Source organism: Lygodium microphyllum, chromosome 4 (genome assembly GCF_053477565.2).
Source record: "Lygodium microphyllum isolate KBCC chromosome 4, Lygodium_microphyllum_v1.1.10, whole genome shotgun sequence".
NCBI classification, from domain to species: Eukaryota; Viridiplantae; Streptophyta; class Polypodiopsida; order Schizaeales; family Lygodiaceae; genus Lygodium; species Lygodium microphyllum.
The window spans coordinates 145,554,764-145,561,160 of record NC_141138.1 but is presented as its reverse complement, the minus strand read 5'-3'; positions in this window follow the sequence as shown (position 1 = coordinate 145,561,160).

Here is a 6,397-nt window from a genome sequence, read left to right as displayed (position 1 = left end):
TCCCATAAAAATATTAACAGAAAATATGAATATTGAAGACGCTATAAGCGCAATAGAACAATTAACAACAAGGTATCCCAATACCTTAGAATCAACATATCAACCCAGTGCACCTCCATATGAATACAGGAGATTAGCACCAGGATATAAAAAACAGTATAACAGAATATATAAAGACCCTGCAGAAGCATGGAAATACAGTTATGAAAATATGACCGAGATCCCTAGTGGCGGGACTTGGCTAAATCTTGACTGTAAAAAAGATGTTGATAAAGCAATAGAAACATGGGTCAAAAGCATGAATCATGCACTACTAACTAAAAAGATAGAACTAGAGGATGTCCCATCCTTTATAGTAACATCTTTCCAAGGCAATGTTGCCAATTGGTGGGAAGAACAATCAGATGAGATAAAAAACGAAATCAAAACAGGAAACTCATTAAGTAGCACAGTAACACCTAATGATACAAATAAAAGAATATTAACAAGATTTGAAAATGCTGTAAGAAAAGAATTCCAGGGTTTAGGGTTAGAAATACCCAAAGGATATTATGTAGAGATACATAATAGATCAAGTAATATTTTCAAAGGATTTCAAGTACAATTAGGAATAATTGATCCAGATTATACAGGTCAGATAAGACTCGTAGTAACTGCAAATAGAGATTACTTAACACTAAATAAAAACGATAGAATTGCACAGATAATAATAAGACAAATAAATGAAGTTCAATTCATTGACCAAGACAATAATGAAATATCAATAACTTCATATAAAGAAAGATCGGAAGGATCATTAGGATCAACCGATGGATAATTTACCAGAATTAAGTATACAATCTCAAAATATAGAACCATTAAGGTTACCAGTTAATAGTTATAGATTTAGAGCTGCACAATTTGGCAGATTTCAACCATTCGATCTAGTCAATGACTCAGACGTATGGGGAAATAACCAATTAAATTGGATAGCTTTATTTTTACTAAAAACATTTGGTTTAAATAAATCAAATGAACAAAATAAAGAACAAACTAAAGATAAAATATTAGAAGCTCTAAATAATCAAATAAAGGAACTTAGAGAACAAATATCTCTAATAGAAAATACTGATAATATAGAACAGATAAATCAGATATTAGAAAGAGAAACCACTATAGATAAAAGATTGCATAGGATTGAAAAATCTCTAGAGCAATTAAATAAACAATTAAATCCGTTGGATATAACATCTAAAACAACTTCTGAAATTAGTAGATCAATAACATGACTGAGGTATTTGAACAATACCATACTCATAACGTAAGACATCTACAAACTCGAATTTCTAGAGAATATGCAGAATGTCACCATAATGGAAGGTTCAATCCAACCTTCAATAATATAAACAACTTGATATGGCTACTAGCAAATCTTACAACATTTGCTGGATACGTCAATAAGTCAATAAGGGATTATATTGATCCCAGGACTTTAAGAAATATCAAAGAAAAAATCCGAGAGGATTATATGTTTTACAAATTTCCCTATGACGATCGTAGGACACGAAACATGATACCCTTTCATAATCTATATTTAAGTCTACCAGGACAAAATTAATGGACTATTTGTCCAGTGATTATGAAGATGATATCTCTCTTCAACTGGGGGAGATAGATATAAATACTCAGGAAAACAATGAAATTGATTATACAATGATGAATCCAGGAAGACCAAGTACTTCCAAAGGATCAAATGATCCCATAAAAATATTAACAGAAAATATGAATATTGAAGACGCTATAAGCGCAATAGAACAATTAACAACAAGGTATCCCAATACCTTAGAATCAACATATCAACCCAGTGCACCTCCATATGAATACAGGAGATTAGCACCAGGATATAAAAAACAGTATAACAGAATATATAAAGACCCTGCAGAAGCATGGAAATACAGTTATGAAAATATGACCGAGATCCCTAGTGGCGGAACTTGGCTAAATCTTGACTGTAAAAAAGATGTTGATAAAGCAATAGAAACATGGGTCAAAAGCATGAATCATGCACTATTAACTAAAAAGATAGAACTAGAGGATGTCCCATCCTTTATAGTAACATCTTTCCAGGCAATGTTGCCAATTGGTGGGAAGAACAATCAGATGAGATAAAAAACGAAATCAAAACAGGAAACTCATTAAGTAGCACAGTAACACCTAATGATACAAATAAAAGAATATTAACAAGATTTGAAAATGCTGTAAGAAAAGAATTCCAGGGTGAAGAATGGACCACCCATAAAGAAGAAGAACAAAAAATGCAAAGAGATAATGCATATAATAATATTCAAAGATTAAAATTAGTCACGATGTGTGGGTTTGAAGCCTATACTTGTGCATTTTCAAAATATTATTATGAGGGATTAGGCGATGATAGATTGTCTAATGCTAAGGAGATATATTTCTCAAAACTACCATATCCTTATAGTCAAAGGTTAAGTCTAGGATATAAATCCTGGCTTAAAGATAAAACGGACACTTTAGGTGCTCGTATTAGATATGCTAGAAATAGCATAAATAAATGGTGCATCAATGCACAACAGGAATATATAATTAGAAAACACGTCAACTATGGACTTTGTTGTCCACAAAATAGTGAAAGATTAATATTCGGTGATGTTAGAACATATAACCGAAAAAGAAAAGGAAAATATCAACCTCGAAAACGATTCTTTCCTAAAAGAATTACTAAAAAATATATACCAAAATATAAATTTAGAAAAAGAATTATGAGACGAAATAGAAAAACTAAAGAACCTAAAAAATGTAAATGCTGGCTGTGTCAAGAAGAAGGACATTATGCCAATGAATGTCCAAAAAGAAAAAAGTCAACAAAATATAACCAATTATATTCTTTCCATATGGAAGAATACAACTCAGAAGAAATTACTAGCGATGAAGAACTTTATATAATAGAATCAGAAGACTATCAAAGTTCAGACAGTGAATAATGGATAAACCTTTATACAAGGAAGAAATTGAGGATTCAAAAGAATTCTCAAGACAATTATTGTTTGATAAAAATATATTCAAACAAATATCTAAAGATAAAATCCATGATACAACAGAACAAGCATTTAATCATGCATTTTATAAACAATGGATGTCTCTTTTCAAAAGAGAAAATATTATATACTTTGGATTAAAAATCAAAGAGCAATCTATAGATATAGAAAATGCAACGGGTAATGTCAATTTACCTTTGCTCATCAAAAAAGACATATTGGAAAAACTAAATCACATAAAATCTAATGATAGAAGCAAGATACAGTTTCTCCATCTTGGAGGAATTCATATACTTATAAAAGCCCATTTCCGTGAAGGAATAGACACTCCAATAAAATTAGCAATACTAGATAACAGGATAGTGAATCGAAATGATTCATTACTTGGTATAATGAAAGGCAATTTAGCCTATCAACAATTAGGATTCTATTTGTTTCCTAAATATACCATCAATCTAAATGACAAAAATATTGATTCCACATTAACTTTAGCATATAAATTTGAAAGATTTAATAACTTTCTTCAAGGAACTAAGGTCTTTAATATCCACTATGGAATCAGCTATGCACTAACCAATAGTGTACATTCCATAAGATATAAAGATCAAGATATAATACATATCGATGATCTATATTCTTCCTTTGAAGAAATAGAGTTACCAAATATAAATAGACCACTAATACAAGATGATCAAGAATGGAATCTTGATCTTAATCCCAAACAATCATTACAATTGGTTAAACCAAAACCTCGACATATAATCGATGGTGATGGAATTCTCCGTAAACCTTCTTTCACGGGGGGAGAAGGAGAACAAGACCAGAAAAATAAACAGATAATCAATACATCTTACCATCAAGGTAATAACACTCACTTTAAAATAAAAGGAGAATATTTCAATGGACAACATTGGAAAATAATAAAAATATTAATTGATACAGGTTGCGCAGATAACTATATAAGAAAAGGTAATATAGGATATTTATATCCTACAGAACTAATAGCCAAACAAGCATATAGTCATCTCTGGACTAGTAAAACTTATGAGTCTACACATGCAGTAGAAGTAGACATAAAAATAAAAAACCTCATATTTAGAATTCATTTGTTAATTGACGAAGGAATAACCGATGAAGAATATCCAATAATACTAGGGATGAAATTCCTAGAAAAGGATTGTCAAAAATATAAGATTGAGAATAATACTCTACAAATAAGAATAAATAATCAAGAGATAGCAACACAAAAATGCTAAAAATAGGACAAACACTAGGAGATCTAAACAATAATATATATATAAAAATAATGGTATACACAAAAGACATTAAAAGAGAATTTGACGCCTTTATTGATAATGGTTCATTCATATCAGTATGTAAAAAAGAAGTTTTACATTATGATGAATGGATAAAAGAAAATGATAAAGTAATAGGACTCGATATGGGAGGACATCAAACCCAATATAAAAACAAGGCTATAAATGTCAAAATAGAAATAGAAAACAAACAGTTATCTATAAATGAAATCTATGAAAATAACCAGACAGGTGTTGATATAATCTTAGGAAATAATTTCATCAATTCTTTTGATGAATTCAGACAAAATTCTCAATATATAACGTTCATCTTAGGGAAAGATGAAATAAAAACAAGAAGGTTAAATTATGGAATAAATAGAATTTTCCAACAAGAAAAATTAGAATATCTAGAAGAAAAGTACAAAGATTTAACACAAAAATATATAAGTAAATTCGAGAAACTTTGCCATGAAAACCCATTATATTTTTGGGAAAAACATAAAACTATGGCAAAAATAGAATTAAAAGAAGATAGAATAATAAGATGTAAACCTATGTTCTACTCTGAGGAAGACAGAATAGAATTTGAAAAACAAATAAAGGAGTTATTAGAACAAGGAATAATACGTCATAGTAAAAGTCCCCATTCATCTCCAGCTTTCATGGTCCGAAATCATTCGGAACAAAAAAGAGGAAAGACAAGAATGGTGGTAAACTATAAAACCCTAAATAAATATACAAAATTCAATGGGTATTTTCTACCCAACAAAACTCAACTACTAGATAAAATAAGATATAAAAATATATTTTCCAAATTTGACTGCAAAAGTGGATTTTGGCAGATAAAATTGGAAGAAGAAAGTATTCCATATACTGCCTTTAGTACTCCACAAGGGCACTATGAATGGAATATATTAGCCTTTGGTTTGAAAAACTCTCCTCAAGAGTTTCAACAATGGCTAGATAAAACGTATCATAATATTCATGAATTCTGTATTATCTATGTTGATGATATATTAATCATGAGTAAAAATATTCAACAACATGAAAAACATCTACAACAATTCCTTCAAATCTCTGAAGAAAATGGAATAAATTTATCTTTAAAGAAAATGGAACTCTTTAAAGAGAAAATCGAATATCTAGGATTAATAATAGATAATGCGGGTGTAGAATTACAACCACATATAACACAAAAATTGGAAACATTTCCAAACATATTAACAGATGTTAAACAATTGCAAAGATTTCTTGGATGTGCAAATTATGCAGAAACATTCATAATAAATCTTGCAAAACATCGCAATCCACTCCAAAAATTATTGAAAAAAGGAGCTCCATGGGAATGGACTCAAGAACATACAAATGCAATAAAAACTATCAAAGATATATCCAAAAATCTTCCTCGGCTACGACTTCCAGCCGATAATACACTCCTAGTTATAGAAACCGACGCCTCAGAAAATTTTTGGGGGGGAGTATTAAAAGAAATAGTAGAAAATAATCAAGAAAATATATGTAGGTATACAAGTGGAACCTTTTCAAAAACAGAGAAAAATTATCATATAAATGAGCTAGAAGTGCTAGCAATAAAAAGAACAATAGAAAAGTTTAACTTCTTCTTACTACCAAGAAAATTTATAATACGAACTGATAATACACAAGTAAGAGGATTAATTCAAAATAATCTTAAAAATTTACCCCAATATGCCAGATTGAAAAGATGGCAACTTTTCTTTTCGTTTTATGATTTTGATATAATCCATATAAAAAGTACTACTAATGTCTTGGCTGATTTGTTAACCAGAGAAGCAGCAGGACCATAATGGATATCATCGAAAAAGATCTCCAGGAGATAATGAATCTCCATAAGTTAATGAATATAAAAATAGAAAGTATTATTGAAAAAATAAATATTTTAAAATTGCAGGAAAAGCAAAAAACGGTGATGCCGATCCTCATAGGATCTTCTTCTAAATCTCCTATGGAGAATAGTACTACTTCCATAAAGGAAGAAAATAATCTCTTGAAAAAAGAGAATAACAATCTCTTGATAAA